Source organism: Rana temporaria, chromosome 3 (genome assembly GCF_905171775.1).
Source record: "Rana temporaria chromosome 3, aRanTem1.1, whole genome shotgun sequence".
NCBI classification, from domain to species: domain Eukaryota; kingdom Metazoa; phylum Chordata; class Amphibia; order Anura; family Ranidae; genus Rana; species Rana temporaria.
In genome coordinates, this window is record NC_053491.1 from 321,744,924 (window position 1) to 321,764,407 (window position 19,484).

The following is a 19,484-nucleotide window of genomic DNA, read 5'->3' on the forward strand; positions in this document are numbered from 1 at the left end:
TCAATGAAAAATCCATTGTATATATAAAAAAAAAAAAATAGCATAGTGCTGAATGACAAAAAAAATGGCCTGATCATGAAGGGGGTAAAACCTTCCGAAGGTCAAGTGGTAATATTTGCAACTTGATTTTTTATTTTTATTTTATTATTTGTAAAGCGCCAAATACAGTTCAAGAACTGCGCCTAAGCGCTAGACAGACCAAATACATATACTGTCATTCAAAATAGACATAACAAATATCACATACACGATAAATTAGTAATAAATAACAACTAAGAAAGCATAAGAATCATCTAAACAAAGGAAGAAGAAATGAAAAGTTAAAGAAACAAAATAACAGTCCACAATTAAATAAGCAGTAACAAGTCAGGGCGGGTTAATCAGATGGTTAGTAGTAGATAGCACACGCCCCTTATCCATATAAATTGAAAAGTAAGTGAGTCTTCAATACCTTGCGAAAGTGGATTAGCAAATAAATTTTCTGCATACTCTAAGGAAGATTATTCCATAGAAATACACCAAAGACTTGGAGAGTTTTTCCACCAGCTGCTGAAAAATTATATGGTTTAGGCATTAGGCGATTTTGATTTGCTGCATATGTATAGCGACAAAGCTAATTTTCACAATTTTGCTAATTTTGCTCTGTTGGCCCTGCAGCAGAAAATGTGTCATAAGGTGGGGAACGGCAGGGACACCAGGGCAATATATTAAATGTTATTTAGGCATTTAAAAATTGGCATATTTAGAAGATGCATAAATTAAGGTTACCTTGCAAAAGAATGGTTTTGATTTTTGTCTTGGGAAAAAAAAAAAAAACTTAAAACTGCACTGCAGGTAGATGTAATTATTAAGACATCAATGTATTTATCAAGACATCAATAATTTTTTTTCAGTAGTGTATAGGCAGGGGTTAATTTACTTAAGGTCCCTTTCACACTGGGGCGTTTTTCGAGCTTTATTCAAGCGTTATTCGAGCAAAGCCTCATCTGCAATGCCAATGTGCTGGTAAAGCACCGCTAAGACCCTAACGTATTAGGGCGTTTTTGCAGTGCCTCAGTGTGAAAGGGTAAGGCGTTTTTACAGCGCTTTCAATTCATTTCAATGGAGAGGGGGGTTTTTGGAGTGTTTTTTTCAGCACCCAAAAGCTGCTCCAAAGATGCTGCTTGCAGGACTCAGTGTGAAAGGGTCCATTGAGATGCATGAAGAGCATTTTATGAGCGTTTTAATACAAGATATGCCTGAATGTGGGCTAGATCCGACTGACGTACATCTTAGTACGCCGTCGGATCTTAGGTGCATATTTACGCTGGCCGCTAGGTGGCGCTTCCGTTGATTTTCGTGTAGAGTATGCAAATTAGCTAGATACGCCGATTCTCAAATGTACGTCCGCCCGGCGCATTTTTTTACGTCGTTTACGTAAGGCTTTTTTCGGCGTAACGTTACCCATGCCTCTATGAGGTGTACGCAATGTTAGGTATGGACGTCGGGACAGCGTAACATTTTTTGTCGTTTGTCGTTTGCATAAAACGTTCGCGAATAGGGCTTTGCGTAAATTACGTTCACGTTGAAAGCATTGACTATTTGCGACGTGATTTCGAGCATGCGCACTGAGATACCCCCATGGACGGCGCATGCGCCGTTAAAAAAAACGTCATTTACGTGGGGTCAAGATGAATTAGCATAAAACACGCCCACATCTTAGTCATTTGAATTTCGCGCTCTTACGCCGACACATTTACACTACGCCGCCGTAACTTATGGCGCAAATTCTTTATGGGTAAGGAATCTCCGCTCTAAGTTACGGCGGCGTAGTGTATCTGAGATACGCTACGTCTGCCTAAAGATAGGCAGTTCTTTGTGGATCTGGCCCGAAGTCTCTCTTTTGTTGGTAAAGATCTGACCCCCTCATTTTTGCACACAGCAAGTAACTTGGGCTGCCTAAGGTGTTCTGCAGATTGCCTGAGTCCTATCCTGTAACCATGGAGGAGATGTGAGACTCAATGCAAGGAGTGTCCACAGCTGTTGGCGGGTCATTGCCAAAGAAACCAGGAGTATGGTGAGTTAGGGGTTTATAAGCGACCATACATGCACACCAGCTGCAGCTTGGGCTGTAGACTGTGTGGGCCAGATTCATGTAGCACTTACGCCGGCGTATCTCGAGATGCGCGGCGTAAGTCTAAATGTGCACCGTCGTATCTCTGCGCCATACCCAAAGAACCAGATATGCCTCAAAATAGACTTCTTCCTACCGGCGTAACTTTTCTACGCCGGAGCGGCGTTGGCGCATATTTACGCTGGACGGATCTGCCGCGGCCATGGTTTTTTGGTTTTAAATATGCAAATGAGGGAGATACGCCGATTCACGTTTGGCCGGCGCAGGCTACTCCCGGTGCGTGTAACTGGAAATTCCGGCGCAAAGTTACCCCTCATAAAGCAGGGGTAACTTTGCACCACACTTGCACAGGTCAGCTGGAGAGCAGCTGCAGCAGCACTGTTACAGACGACCTGAGCAACCACACTTGCTGGACAACACATCTGTGTGCCAACATGCCAGGGGCAGCCGTGGTCATAGCACTACTGCATCGACGGGCACCTAGGAGGGCACGGGAGAGGATCTCCAGCAGCCATAATTCCCCCAAAAAACAAGTGCAAAAGACCTAGCAGGAACCAAAAATGCTTGGGTACTTTTGCACTAGTAGGGCGCATGTCTGGGTGTATTTATGGACTGGGCGGAGGCAGTGGGCCGGCGTATCTTAGGGTCACCCCGGGGAACAGTTCTGAGCATGTGCAGATGGGGGCAGTCAGCCCGTCGATGTCACTGAGCATGTGCGGTAAAAGTTGCGCCCAACGTATCTCCCTGCGCCACCGTCGGAGCTTCATTAGCATAGGGTGACGCCCACTTACAGTTATGCCGCCTTACGCCGTCTAAAATACGCCCCGCTGGTGCATCTGGGTGAGAATTTTTTTTGTGAATCATGTAAAGGCCTCTCCACGCTGGTCCGGTGTAGCGGGAAAAAGATGCACTACGCCGGCATTAAGATCCGCCATTGTATGTGAATCTAGCCCTGTGTGTCCAGTGTGTCCAAGCCTCAGTCAGTCCTGTTTTAAGCGAGTCCTTGTCAAGCACCACTGCCAAAAAAACACCTAGTGGTTGGCCAGGGAAATGAACAGTAAATATTCATAAATAGCAATTACTGTATATTCTCGATCTATTGCCAGAAACTCGTCCCAACAGCAGATAGATAAAAAACTATAATCTGGGCTTGGGAAAAGCCCACTGAATCAAATCAGTAACAATGCAGAGATCTGGCTAACTGCAGCCTGCAACACAACACTTTAACTAGAGACACCAGAGACAGGTGTTGTGTACCTGGTAGAGGCCAAACTGGTAAGAGATCTCTCCTTACACCTCCAGTCCTGTTTTACCCCAAGGTTGCTGACAGAGTGTGACAGGACACAGTGTGGCATGGGTGTTTTGAAGTCCTTGACAGAAAATGATCTGAATCATGCAGCATAGCAGAATATGCTGAGCAGAAACTCATGCCAGATGTTATCACCAGAACTTGCAGAAACAGAAAACAGAACCGTGGTCACAAAAGCAGAAGGCGGCATCAATTGGGCAGTGGAGATGCAGTATCAGAAGACATAAGCAGAAATGGAAGCCAGGCCAGGGTTAGTATCACATGGGCATGTAATGGTACCAAAATGATAATCAAGAGGTGAAGTCCTAAAATGATCTTGAGGTCAGATAATGAAGGGATCAAGATTAGGCAAAGAAAGCAGAAAAACAGGGCCGGGTACAGAAGGAACAGCAAGCAGGGTCGGGTCACAGGAGCTGACTACAATTTGGCTATTATCTTGAGTTTGTAGTGCTTTAACCACTTGGCGATTACACTATAGCAAATAGATGGCTACACGTGGTCACCCAGTTCTGAAGGGAGATCTATTGATGTTCTCCCAGAGCCCCTGAGGCACGCACCGGGTGTGTTTTGTGATGGCTGTGTCCTTTAGACACAGCTGATCATAGGTCAAGGTAAAGGGCCAATCACAGTGGCCCTCTACCATGTGATCAGCTGTATCCAATAACAGCTGATCCCATATATACAAATGCCGGTTATTGGCATTCCTTTCCTTAGTGCTATCACTGTGTGAGGACAGGAAAGCCGATAATTGGATCTCCTGTGGTGGCACACATTTACACTGATTATCAGTGCAGCCCCATCAGTGCCAATCAGTGCCTATCAGTGCAACATATCAATACCCATCAGTGCAGCATATCAGAGCCCATCAGTGTCACCCATCAGTGCCGCTTATCAGTGTCCATCTGTGCCATCTCATCAGTGCCCATTTGTGCAGCCTCATCAGTGCCCATTAGTGCAGCCCATAAGTGAAGCCTATCAATGCTCATCAGTGCAGCCTATTAGTGCCCATTAGTTCAGCCTCATTAACACACAGTGAAGAAATATTTTGGTCTTTTTTTCGTTTGTTTGCAGCACAACAGCAAAATCTCAAAAAGTCAACACCTAGCTCAGCTTCCTGCAACAGTCTCTCAGTAATCCTCACAGTCCTGATCCCTATATCACTGCTCTCTGAGATCAGTCCTCTGCACTGAGCCTTGTCCCCAGGCTCACTGAAACCTCACCAGACACCCTGCTATACCTGCAAGTCCCAGCAGATCTTTGCTATGGTCAAAAACCCCTTGTGTCCTCTCCACAGGCTCCCTAGGTCCACTAACCTCCTTCAGATCTGATAGGTGGCTATAAACATGGGCATGGCAGCAGCCAATGGGAATTCCTCTGTCCCCCCTCCCCCCCCCAAAAAAAATACCCTCTGACATCTAATCCCCATGCTGTCCATCAAGCCAGAGAGTTGGAGATGAGCAGTGAAGGAGCAATGCTCTGCTGGACAGCTTAAAAATTCCACCAACTCAGTGGACTCTACATGTAGTTCAGCTTGAAGGTTAGTCTGATAAACAAGTCCACCTGCTGGCTAGGAATAGTTAATACAACATTTTCATATGCAATATTTTTTGTTTGAAAAGGGAAATGAATCAGCGCTACAGACAATTTAAATCAAAGTGACACGGGATGCTGTGAATAAATAAATATATTAAAGTGGCAGCCCCTGCAGAAAAAACTCCACCTAGATGGAGAAAAGGCAATGAATGTGAATAGCGGGTGGTGGCGCCTACTTAAGTGTAAAATTAATATAAGTGTATATGAATAATAAATATATCCTCCTTTATGATTAAATTACGTGGTTATGTCTGTTGACAATTCAAATAAATAAGTGAATAAATAAAGAGAAATAAATATGTATTTCTCTTTATTTATTCACTTATTTATTTGAATTGTCAACAGACATAACCACGTAATTTAATCATAAAGGAGGATATATTTATTATTCATATACACTTATATTCATTTTACACTTAAGTAGGCGCCACCACCCGCTATTCACATTCATTGTCAATATTTTTTGTTTACTTGAGTACAATTATTAAAAACTTACTATTGTCAGCCCTGAACATAATACATAAAAAATGTATATAAATAAATTGTATTTAAATAGTATACGGTCAACAGACATATTTAACAACAACAGGATAGAAGACCCAATCCAGTGGGATCTCCATTTTTGTCAAATATTTCCTTTCAATTTTTAAAACTGCTAGAAAAATAACAACATGAAACATGGAGTTGCTATAGAGTGCTAATCTACTTTTTACAACACTGAAGTAAACATTTGATGATTCAAAGCTTTAAAATGCTGGTGCTTGATATGGAAGCTTGCAACAGATTCTGTGACAGACTTAATTGACTTTTCTTTTCCAGCTTTTGCTAGTATTCAACAAAGATTATTGCTGTCATTGAAATAAATAAATAAAAGCCCATCATTTATCTTGTGCCATTGCATTGTTAGTGTGATACATCTACCTAATAGTACACATAGATTAAATTTGTCATCTAAGTATCATATGAGAAATGGGAAACTATATTGGCAGCTACGGATGTGATATATTTACTTCTTTTGTTTTTCAAATACCTATTACGAGATGATCATTTATTGTATGAAGAAAGGATGGTTCAAATTCAAAGCATACGTTAGGTGAATTGATGATTATGTGAGGTCGTTTCTAATGCACAGCAATTTGCCCTATGCTCAACATAGCCAATCAGGTATGTTCTTTATTTTTTAATGTGAACAAATTAAACAGGCAGAGAGCAGTCCATTACTAACTGATAGCGCCAATCAGCCCTTGATTTTTATTATTGTAAAAGAAGAAACCTGATTGGATGTGTTAAAGCAATAATAAAGAATGCCCTCGTAGCACTAGAATAAGGGAGCCAAGTGGCTGTATGAATAGCAAGTTAAATACATAGCACCAGAGGCGTAACTAGAAACTTCAGGGCCCCGGTGCAGGAAATCATGAATTTTGATACTTGTTTTTAGGGGGGGCGGCAATGGCAGTAGTTGAGGGGGTGGCAGTGGTGATGTTAAAGGGGGTGGCAGTGATGGTAATTTAAGGGGGGTGGCAACGGTGATGTTGAAGGGGGTGGCAGTGGTGGTACTTGGGAGGGTGGCAGTGGTGGTACGTGTGGGGGTGACAGTGGTGGTACTTGGGAGGTGACAGTGGTGGTACTTGGGGGGTGGCATCGGTGGTACTTGGGGGATGACAGTGATGGTACTTGGGGGTATCAGTGGTGGTACTTGAGGGGAATGGCAACGGTGATGTTGAAGGGGATGGCAGCGGTGGTACTTGGGGGGGTGGCAGCGGTGGTACATGTGGGGGTGACAGTGGTGGTACTTGGGCGGTGACAGTGGTGGTACTTGGGGGGTGCCAGCGGTGGTACTTGGGGGTGACAGCGATGGTACTTGGGGGGTGGCAGTGGTGGTACTTGAGGGGAATGGCAACTGTGATGTTGAAGGGGTGGCAGTGGTGGTACTTGGGGGGTGGCAGTGGTGGTACGTGTGGGGGTGACAGTGGTGGTACTTGGGGGGTGGCAGTGGTGGTACGTGTGGGGGTGACAGTGGTGGTACTTGGGAGGTGACAGTGGTGGTACTTGGGGGGTGGCAGCGATGGTACTTGGGGGGTGACAGCGGTGGTACTTGGGGGTGGCAGTGGTGGTACTTGAGGGGAGTGGCAACAGTGATGTTGAAGGGGTGGCAGCGGTGGTACTTGGGGGGTGACAGTGGTGGTACTTGGGGGGTGGCAGCGATGGTACTTGGGGGGTGACAGCGGTGGTACTTGGGAGTGGCAGCGGTGGTACTTGGGGGGTAACAGCAGTGGTACTTGGGGGGTGACAGCAGTGATACTTGGGGGTGGCAACAGTGATGTTGAAGGGGGTGGCAGCGGTGGTACTTGGGGGGGGGTGGCAGCAGTGGTAATTGGGGGTGGCAGCGGTGGTACTTGGGAGGTGGCAGCAGTGGTACTTTGGGGGTGACAGCAGTGGTACTTCGGGGGTGGCAGCGGTGGTACTTGGGGGTGACAGCAGTGGTACTTGGGGGTGGCAATGGTGATGTTGAAGGGGGTGGCAGCAGTGGTACTTGGGGGGTGATAGCAGTGGTACTTGGGGGGTGACAGTGGTTGTACTTGGGGGGTGGCAGCGGTAGTACTTGGGGGTGACAGGGGTAGTACTTGGGGGTGACAGGGGTGGTACGTGGGAGGTGACCGTGGTGGTACTTGGGGGGTGGCAGCGATGGTACTTGGGGGGTGACAGCGGTGGTACTTGGGGGGTGACATCGGTGGTACTTGGGGGGTGGCAGTGGTGGTACTTGGGGGTTGTGGCATCGGTGGTACGTGGAGGGTGACAGTGGTGGTACTTGGGAGGTGACAGTGGTGGTACTTGGGGGGTGACAGCGATGGTACTTGGGGGGTGACAGCGGTGGTACTTGGGGGTGGCAGCGGTGGTACTTGGGGGGTGACATCGGTGGTACTTGGGGGTGGCAACAGTGATGTTGAAGGGGGTGGCAGCGGTGGTACTTGGGGGGTGATAGCAGTGATACTTGGGGGTGACAGTGGTTGTACTTGGGGTGTGGCAGCAGTAGTACTTGGGGGTGACAGGGGTAGTACTTGGGGGGGTGGCAGCGGTGGTACTTGGGGGGGTGACAGCAGTGGTACTTGGGGGGTGACATTGGTGGTACGTGGGGGGTGGCAGCGGTGGTACTTGGGGGGGAGTGACAGTGGTGGTACGTGGGGGGGTGGCATCTGTGGTGCCATCCTCTCCCACCACCACCACCTTTACCTCTTACTGATCTCATCCCTATCCCCCCCACTGATCTCATCCCTATCCCCCCCACTGATCTCATCCCTATCCCCCCATCACCTCTGTTGTAGAAGTGATGGGGGTAGGGATGGGATCAGTAAGAAGCAGAGGTGGTGGAGGTTTGGATGGATCGATTGCACTACAATCCATCACTTACTGTAAGCTGTAAGTGATGCAATCCATCACTTACAGCTGGTCAGCTGACTTAATTTTTCAGTGTCCGCTCTGCTTCCCTACATTCTCTCTCTCTGGATAGGCAGAGCAGGACGGTGCGGTGCAGAGTCTCTTAATTTTCTGGGGATGGACAGTACTCTATAAAAGACCTAAAAGCAGAACAAGGGAAGAAAAGGAAGGAGCTTTCACCACTATATCCTCTTCAGGCAAAGCCATGGAGGAAAAATGACTGGGCCCTGCAAACACATCCTCACCTGATAAAGCCTGGGAGTCAATGATTTGACACTCCATGCAGACATCCTCTCCAGGCAAAGCCTTATGCCGCGTACACACAACCGTTTCTCGGGATGTAAAAAATGACATTTTTAATGGTCTAGAAAAACAAAGTTTTTTTTCACCCCGATAATTGTTAAACCGGCCTTGCCTACACACGATCGTGAAAAAAAAAATGCTCTAGCAAAGCGATGTGACGTACAACGGCACTATAAAGCGGATGGCGCCACCCTTGGGGCTGCTTTTGCTGATTTTGTGTTAGTAAAACATTCCCATAGACACACTCCTAAACCTTGTGGACAGCCTTCCCAGAATAGTTGAGGATGTTATAGCTGCAAAGGGGGGACCAACTCAATATTGAACCCTACTGACTGTGGGGCAGATACACAAAAGGATTACGCCGGCGTATCTACTGATACGCCGGCGTAATTTTAAATTTCCTGCGTCGTATCTTTGTTTTGTATCCACAAAATAAGATACGACGGCATCTGGGCTCGATCCGACAGGCGTACTTCTTAGTACACCATCGGATCTAAGCTGCAATTTTTTGGCGGTCGCTAGGTGGCGTTCCCGTCGAAATCCGTGTTGAGCATGCAAATTAGCTAGTTACGGCGATCCACGAACGTACGTCAGCCTGGCGCATTTTTTTCTGTCATTTGCGTTCGGCTTTTTCCGGCGTATAGTTAAAGCTGTTGTTATGAGGCGTACTCAATGTTAAGTATGGCCGTCATTCCCGCATACAATTTTGAATTTTTTTACGTCGTTTGCGTAAGTCGTTTGCGAATAGGAATTTGCGTAGCATGACGTCACCGTCGTAAGCATTGGCTTGTTCCGGTTAAATTTCGAGCATGCGCACTGGGACACTCCCAGGGACGGCGCATGCGCAGTTAAAAAAAAAATGTTGTTTACGTCGGGTCACGACGTATTTACATAAAACACGCCCCCATCACTTCCATTTGAATCCCGCGCCCTTACGCCACAACAGATACACTACGCCGCCGTAACTTACGGCGCAAATTCGTTGAGGATTCAAACCAAAAAAAGTAAGTTACAGCGGCGTAGTGTATCTTAAATACGCTACGCCCGGCGCAATAATGCGCCGTTGTCTGTGGATCTACCCCTAAGACTGCAGGATGCCATTAAAGTTCATGTGTGTGTAAAGGCAGGCATCACAATACTTTTGGTAATATAGTGTGTGTATATATACATATACAGTGTGTGTGTGTGTATATATATATATATATATATATATATATATATATATATATATATATATATATATATTTATATTTCTTTTTTTTTATTATTATTATTATAGATCTTACAAAATTAGTTTTAGCTCCCCTTTTGAGGGGTTAAATGCTGTAAGCATAAAGACTTGGGAGGGAGCAGAGGAGGAAGGCAATGGAAAGATGGACAAGTGCTACACAAAAGGAAATGCAATTTATTTACGAACAATAACTGAGTAGCAGAACAGCTCTGAACAAGATAAGGAGCCAAACTAAAAAACCCATTGTGTATCCAGAGATAACAAACTATTTACTCCGTCCAGCAGGGGAATGTTTAGAAGAACACTCATTCGGCAATATTCTCCAGCTGATAAAGCCCTGAGAGTCTCCAAACTTTTCTTTCTTATTATGATTATTATTACAACAACTATTTTGTATTATTGTTGTTATTCATAACATTGCAAGTCACAGTTGGGCACAAGGCTCTGCAGCGGCAATGTACAGACAGTATGACGGTAATCAGTGGCTTTTCAGAACAAGCACAGCAGAGTGCTGACCTGCTGATTCATTTGTGAGAGATCCTGGCAGCAGTCATTCTTCTGTCTTGTGCCTGCCTTTAAGTATGCAGAATCTTCTTAAGCCCCCTCCAATGCAAATTGGTCAAAAACAATTACCAGCAGTCTGTTTCGCAGGTACAAATACTTCTGCTTTTGTTGGGACACTGCTATAATAGGAGCAGTAGGAACATACCTTAATAAACGAGCACAGTGGAGTGTGTGCATCAAGCAGGTTATAATAATGAGATGCTGCATGTGAATCAAAGTTGTAAGATGTAGTGCGTGGTGTGCATCAAAAATCTAAAAAAAATAATAAATGGTTTGGTAGAAACATACCCAACATATTCATCCAACCACATAAAGTATGTTCAGAAAAACTTCAATGGACCTATTGTTAAAGTGGAGTTCCACCCACTTTTACAACACTTCAGCATTCCTCATTAAACTGTGCACTGTAAACTAATTGGATATTTTTTTCCTCAGCACCTACTGTATATCTGCTGTATTCATTTTTCACTTCCTCCTCCCTGGGCGTGGCCCATCGCATAATTTCCTGTTTGCAATGCCTCCTGTGAAGGGGCGGCAACTTCCTCTGACACTGCCATTGCTATGGAAACCTGACCTGAAACCTATTACACTGCTTGTGCTGCACTGAGCATGTGTGAGATGTGCAAGAAAGAGATCCAGGAAGAAATACAGTCTGGCTTCAGATGCCCACACTTAAGATGGCCACAACCTGCTGTAATTTTATAAAATAACCAACTACTGTCATCAAACACCCATAAGTGTGGTTGCCTTCTTACCGGAAAAACTACCCTAAAGTACATTTGTTTTGCCATTCATTTGTGCGCAACAACATCATCCCCTCATAAGCAATTAAAGCTGAACTCCAGTTACCCCTGGATTTATTAGCCGCTGTCCTGTTTTGTGGAGACCTATATCCCTGAGCTTGGTGAGACTGGTTCAAAGCAGTCGCTTTTTCCAGTAAGCAGGCAACCACACTTATGGGTGTTTGAAGACACGTTTTGGTTCTTTTGGGAAGATTGGTGTTCTTCACTGTTTTCTTTGGAAGCACCTGGATACACTTTGGAAGTTAACCCTCCACATGGACCTTTTCCTTATTATTATGAATGGGACTCTACCTTAGTTTTTCATTCACAACACTTATTTTTTCTTTTTAGTCTTTTTTCTAAAAGTGTTTATTATTATTATTATTATTATTATTATTATTATTATTATTATTATTATTATTCATATTTGTTTAACATTGATCACTGTGTTTGATTCTTTGATTCAGGGTTCATAACCTATTTGTTTCATATGCATTAGTTTAATTTCACAATTAGTGCTGCACTCTTTTGACTTTTACATACACACCTAGCCTAGTCACTTAACATTGTATTTTGTCAGCTCCATTGTAGTGCTTTACCCTAAACACCCCCTAAAATGTGTACACATGTTATTGTTGTCATTAAATTCAGGCAGAGTGCCAGAGGCTTTTTTGGGGTCCCAAACTCATCACATTCACATGTGCGTTATAAAATTTTTGTGTAAAAAACAACATCTTTGTTTAATAAAGTTTTATATAGAATTTTTTTTTGTGCATAAACAGGCTTGTTTCAAACCATAACATACACAACTCTGGAACTTACATAGTTCAACATGGAAAAAATGAAGGCAATGTCAGACATTATAGTATGTCAAAAATGTGTTGATCTTGCCTTCATCAGATGGGGTGATGTCACCCCTGTAAAAGCCAAATTTTGAAGATGCACACAAATGATATAGACACAAAACCTGCCACAAGTCCACCACCAGAGCCACAGCCTGGAAGGAAGCCTGGAGGGAAGCGTGGAGGCAAGTGATGGCCTGGGTTCAGTCTGGTCTGACAGAAAACGCAGGCTGTTGTATTACCACAGACTGGGGACATATCTGCTGCTGTTCCTGATGTCTCGGAGTCCTGGACTAGATTGTGCTCCCTATTATATGGACTTCTCAGGCTACCAATTTTGGTTTACAAATTGTTGAAGTCTGCCCTGGGGTCCAACGGCTTCGCAAATTCCAACAGTTTCTCCAGCGTTGCCTTCCTCTTTATTTTGTTATGTCCCAGAATAAATGGATATGTTTTTCTGCAAATACTGAGGACAGTTTGTTTGTGAGTAGGCAGGTACATTTCAAAAATGCAATGTCAAATTAACAAGGGACACCAACCAACCTCCTTGAGGTTAAAAAATACAAGATAATAATGTTGTGGTGGTAACTTGACACACAAAAAATATGGAGATCTCTAGAAAATTATTTTCAAATCATAAAAAAACAGAAGATCTTAAATAAAAAAAAAAAAAGGAAAAAAGATTACTATAAAAATAAATTCTAAACAATATTATGGATATCTGGCTTTAAAAAAGAAAAAGATTATTCAGGAGATCACGAGAAACAATAAAAAAATAAGTTTGTCAGAACTCTGGGCCAGATCCACAAAAGGGATACGACGGCGGCGCAAAGCACGTTGGGAAAATAGCGTCGGGAGCATGCGCAGTACGTCTGGCGCGGGAGCGCGCCTAATTTAAATGGGACGGATTTAAGTTACACCGCTGCAAATTTCCAGGTAAGTGCTTTGTGGATCGGGCACTAACTTGTGTAATTTGCGGCGGTGTAACTTAAATCACAAAAGTTCCGTTGCGCCCACTGGTTGTGGATCTGGCCCTCTGTGTGCATATCAGCAGCAAAACAACTTCATTATTATAGCATTATAAAGAAGAAAAGAATGCACTGCATTAAAAGATCCAAAAATTTGCAGTGGGACGAATGTGCTATCCCATTACGAATGCTTGTTTTACCAGATCGAGCGCTTCCCTCTCGTACTTGATTCTGAGCATGCGTGGTTTATGTGCATTGGAATTGCATACAGATGATCGGAATTTCTGATAAGAACTTTTCCCATTGGAAAATTTGAGAACCAGCTCTTTCCGACAGAAAAAGTCTGAAAGAGGCCTACACACGGTTGGAATTTCCGTCCAAAAGCTTACATCAAACTTTTCTTGTCAGACATTCCGATCGTGTGCACGTGACATTAGAGTTAAATAGTGTACATATTGGCTTTCAGCTTTTCAGTCTATTGTTTCTTGATACCAGGTTGTGTTATAGTGGTCAATGTATGAATTTTAGAATATCAGTCTTAAAACACAACTAGGGTTGAGCGAACCCGAACTGTAAAGTTCGGGTTCGGTACGGACTTTGGTTTTTTTTTGCTCCCGAACCCGAACTCGAATAATTTGAAAAAGTTCGGGTTCGGAGTTCAGCTATTTTAAGGCGCGCTGCGCGGCAGCCAATCGCCATTTGTTTTACTAGTGTGACTAGGAAGCCATCACAGCCATGCCTACTAATGGCATGGCTGTGATTGGCCAGTGCAGCATGTGACCCAGCATGTGACCAGCCTCTATATTAGATAGAGGCACACAGCACAGCTCGTCACTCTGCATTAGCTAGTGTAGGGAGAGGCTGCTGCTGATTGAGGGACAGTGTCAGAGAGGTGTATCCTGCTTCAGAAATCTACACAAGCACTGTTTATTTCTGTGCGATCTGCATCTTATAGTTTAGGGAGAGGTTCCAGCTATTTTCTATAGGGACAGGCTGCTGTTGATTGAGGGACAGTGTCAGAGAGGTGTATCCTGCTTCAGAAATTTACACAAGCACTGTTTATTTCTGTGAGATCTGCATCTTTTAGTTTAGGGAGAGGTTCCAGCTATTTCCTATAGGGACAGCAATCTATAGGTGACTCTCTGTATATTTCACCAGCACTGCACCTGTCACCACCTGTGATATACTGTGTGTGTCCAGTACATAGTTTAGGGAGAGGTTCCAGCTATTTCCTATAGGGACAGCAATCTATAAGTGACTCTCTGTATATTTCACCAGCACTGCACCTGTCACCACCTGTGATATACTGTGTGTGTCCAGTACATAGTTTAGGGAGAGGTTCCAGCTATTTGCTACAGGGACAGCAATCTATAGGTGACTCTCTGTATATTTCACCAGCACTGCACCTGTCACCACCTGTGATATACTGTGTGTGTCAAGTACATAGTTTAGGGAGAGGTTCCAGCTATTTACTATAGGGACAGCAATCTATAGGTGACTCTCTGTGTATTTCACCAGCACTGCACCTGTCACCACCTGTGATATACTGTGTGTGTCCAGTACATAGTTTAGGGAGAGGTTCCAGCTATTTCCTATAGGGACAGCAATCTATAGGTGACTCCCTGTGTATTTCACCAGCACTCCACCTGTCCCATGTGATATACTGTCTGTGCAGTACATTGTTTAGGGCTAGGTTCCTGCTTCTTGCTATAGGGAGAAATATATAGGTGAATCTCTGCATATTACACCATATTACACTATTGTTGTATTTAAAAAACACCCATTTAGGGCAAGATCCTACATTTGAGAAATATGAGGAAAACGTCAAATAAGGGACGTGGCCACGGTCGTGGTGCTGCTGGTGGAGCTCCTGTTACAGGGAGAGGATGTGGTCGATCTGTGCCAGCTACACGCACAAGTGAAACACCTTTCTCAGGTACGAGTAGCCGACAGAGCCTGCAGCGGTATTTGGTCGGGCCTAATCCAGCTCTACGAATGTTGAGGCCAGGAGCAGAACAGGCGGTAGTAGATTGGGTTGCTGATAGTGCCTTCAGTTCCTTCATTGTTTTCCAACCAGTTTTGTGCTGAAAGTTCAGAGTTGGCGCCTGCAGCCGATGTCCACCATCAGTCTTTCACCTCACCCCCTTGCAAATCAGCCAAGCAGTCTGAGCCCCAAATCATGCAGCAGTCTCTTCTTCTTTTTGATGAGTCTGTTAGCATGTGTTCCCAGGGCCATCCACCTAGCCCAGCCCCAGAAGTGGAAGAGATTGAGTGCACCGATGCCCAACCACTTATATTTCAAGATGAGTACATGGGGGACCATCACAGCACGTCTTGGATGATGATGAAACAGCTGGTGCTTTTGCAATTGTGCAGACCGACAAGGAGGGCAGTGGTGAAGACAGGGTGGAAGATGATGTGGAGGACGATGAGGTCCTCAACCCGACATGGAATCAACCTCATGCAGGTGACCCATGTAGTTCAGAGGAAGAGGCGGTGGTCGCACAGAGCCACCAGCACAGCAGAAGAGGGAGCAGGGTGCCAAAGCAGAGCGTCCGTCCCCTAGACAGTACGCCTGCTACTGCCCAACGCAGCAAGGGACCGAGCACACCAAAGCCAGGTCCAAGGAGTTCCCTAGCATGGCAGTTCTTCACACAATGTGCTGATGACAAGACGTGAGTGGTTTGCACGTTGTGCAATCAGAGCCTTAAGCGAGGCATAAACGTTCTCAACCTGAGCACAACCTGCATGACCAGGCATCTAAGTGCAAAGCACGAGCTGCAGTGGAGTAGACACCTCAAAAACCAAGAAAGGTCTCTGGCTCCTCCTGCTTCCTCTTCTGCATCAGTCTCGGGCCTCTCGGCCTCTTCATCCACCTCTGTAGTGACAGTGCCACCTGCCACCCCTCAATTAGAGGACCGGCAAGCAACACTACCACCTGGGTCCCCAAACATCTCCACAATGTCCCATGGAAGCATTCAGCTCTCTATCTCCCAAACACTGGAGCGGAGGAGGAGGAATCGGGATCATTTCCAAGGCTTTCAGGGCAGTCATTCACAAGTGGCTCCGAGGGTGGGTTTGTGCACCAACAAAGGCCAGGTACACAATTGTCCAGCAAGGGCACAGTTCTGGAGGATGACGCGGTGGAGGATGAGGAGGAGGAAGACATGGAGGAGGAGGAACCATGTTCACAGCAGGATGGCATCCGGACCAGCTCATGGCCATCACTGGTGCGTGGCTGGGGGGATACAGAGGACACAGATGATACACCTCCCACAGAGGACAGCTTTTCGTTGCCTCTAGGCAGCCTGGTACACATGAGCGATTACATGCTGCAGTGTCTCCGCAACGACGGGCGTGTTTCGCACATTTTAACAGGTACTGATTACTGGGTTGCCACGCTGCTGGATCCCCGTTACAAGGACAATGTACCGTCCTTAATTCCCTCACTGGAGCGTGATCGCAAGATGCGCGAGTACAAGCGCAAGCTGGTAGACGCGCTGCTGGTGCAATTTCCACCTGGCAGCGGGGGCACAGTGAAGCACAAGGTGAAGGCAGAGGAGGAGGAAGAGGTCGCCAACGCAGCAGGGGCACCGCCAGCACCTCAGAAGGCAGGGTTATTTAGCACGGCAGGGGGCGTTATCACAGACAAGCACAGCCGCCTGTCCAGAGCCAATGTGGACAAGCTCACATTCATTAAAATGAACCAGGCATGGATCCCAGAGGACTTGTCCATACCTTGTGCAGAATAGACACCGGGCCGGCCTTACCCAGCCATTGTTTTTTTTCTGATCTTTCTATGGTTGCCATCTCATCCCTTTAAACGCAAAAACATATTAATTACAGAGGTTCTCTGGCTGATTAAGGTGCTGCTAATTAAACTCACTTGGTGCCTTATCGACATTAAATTAGCCCCAGAACTTGTGTAATTACTCTGTGTTCAGGTTTAAAGGGATGAGGTAGCAACCCTAGATCTTTCTCACTCTTTTGGGGTTTACCCTAATTTAAAAAATAAATCAATTAAAAACCAAAACCTGCTGTGTTGGCTACCTCCTCCTCCTCCACCGCCTCCTCCACCTTCACCGCCACATCCACCTTAACCTCCTACTACATATGGACCTCGTCTTCCTAGGTCAAATTATTTTATTTTTTTTATGTTATTTTAAGTTATTTCCCTATCCACATTTATTTCCAGAGTACTTGCCATGCTCTTCCCGACATTTTGCTGCCATTTGCAGCCCTCCAGCCCTTTACCTTAATTTTTTAGAGACATTTTTGTAGTCAAAAGTCCGGGTCCCCATTGACTTCAATGGGGTTCCGGTCAAAGTTCGGGTCGGGTTCAGTCCCGAACCCGAACATCCAGGTGTCCGCTCAACTCTAAACACAACACAAATAAAGATAGAAACCAAACAACTTTTAATGAAGGCCAAATTGTAAAAATGTAATTTTCTGTTTTTGTGTGTTTGGATAATAACTCAAAGAATTTTTATGAAGAGCAGATTGAATTTCCCAGTAGATCAGGGGATCTATGACAAACATCCACCAATTACTTATTGGCCCAATACTCAAAACAGCACATTGCAAGAGGTAATCTTTTGTTACTAATATATATATGCCACTGAGAAAAAGTATCCCATTATATAGAGCAACAAGTAATCAAAAGAAAAATACTTGAACAAACTTTGAATTATGTACAAACTTTCCATATGTATCACCATGATCCAAGACTGCAAGCAGAAGCTTTAGCCTGGAGCTGAGGACGCACACAAAAGCACATTTCTATATTAAAAAGAAAAAAAATGTATGTTCTTTCAGGACATCGATCTGTATAATCCTTGTTCATATAAGATCAACCATATTCAGAGAAAAATGTACCCACTTTTTCTAAGCTCCACCCTCTTCCTAAAATCAATACGATAATGCCACACTAAAGACAGCATTGAAGTAATGAGTAAATATTCTATAAATACTTTGGAGCACATTTTAGTGCAGAAATTAGTTACTACATCTTACGCTTCAAGCTCAGAATTAAAAATCCCAGGTGTTTTTCAATGATTGAAAATAGAAATACTGGTAGTTTTCATTCTTTCTCTTTCAAAATATATCAACTATTTTATATACTGACCATCTTATAAGCTATGAAGTGTGATTTTTAGTATAAACTATAATTAGATGAAATCTAAAGTCTTTTGATTGCATTTTATATCATCACCTGTCCTATTATATGGAATTAAAAGCTGCACATATTTAAAGATTCACACATTTAAAGACTGAAGCGAAAATAATACTTGATTTCCTACTTGTAACAAGCTCGATATACTTTGCCAAGAGGCACTTTTCTCTTCTTTTCAAAATTGCTAAAATTCCCAGAAACCAACACTTGTTTGCTATGTTTGATGTGTTGACTGAATCTTCTGCTGTACAAAGGAGGCATTTGGCCTTGTGGTGAGGGAATCTGAGCAGTAATCACAAGGTCCTCCTTGATTCTTGCCTAAAGCGATATAGAGAAATAGAACAAATACTTAAAGCCTATATGTGGAAGGAAAAGAGCCTGCCCTTAATTACTTCTGCTGAGAGCAAGAATCAAACACGGTGACCTTGTGTTCTCCATAGCTATGAAACAATGTATTATACACTCTAAAAATTCCAAGCAATTTTAAGTTAACCTGTACCAAATGCATTTGAAATGCTTACAACCTGAAAAACAGATTGTTTTAACCCTGATTAGCTTTGTTATGTATATAGAGTAGGTGATATTTTGGTTATCCGTTTGCTACATTAAATCCCAGGCATGATATATTTTTATATAGATATATTGATCCTGCTATGTATATAGCATACCTAGCCAATGCCCTTGGAAGCTGGAAAAGACTCACTTCTTCAGTGATCTCCATTTGCTTTCAGGTCCTGTTCTGAGTGGCTGGCCTGCTGCATTGTGAAAACAGGAGGTTAGTTGCTCAGCACAGGTGCCATTCAGAGAAAGCTTTGAATGAATGTAAAGTGTTCTCTGCTTTTAGAGGTGGAGAAATGGGCAGAGAGTGACCTCCTCCAATCAGAGCACACTTCTTTCTGAATGGCGTCCATGCTACGCAGCCAATCTCCTGTATTGACAATACTTCAGGTTGGCCATTCAACACAGGACCCAGAAGCAAGGGGATTTTGCTAAAGTAGCGGTGTCTTCAAAAGTGATTTTCAACTTCAGTTAGATATGGTATATACATAGTTACACTGGTTGAAGCTGGATGTAATGTAACTATGCAAAAAACACCTTGGCTGGATTTATTTTTTAAATGAAAGTGGTTGAAACCGAAAAAAAAAAGAAAAAAGAAGAGAGCCCCTGTTCC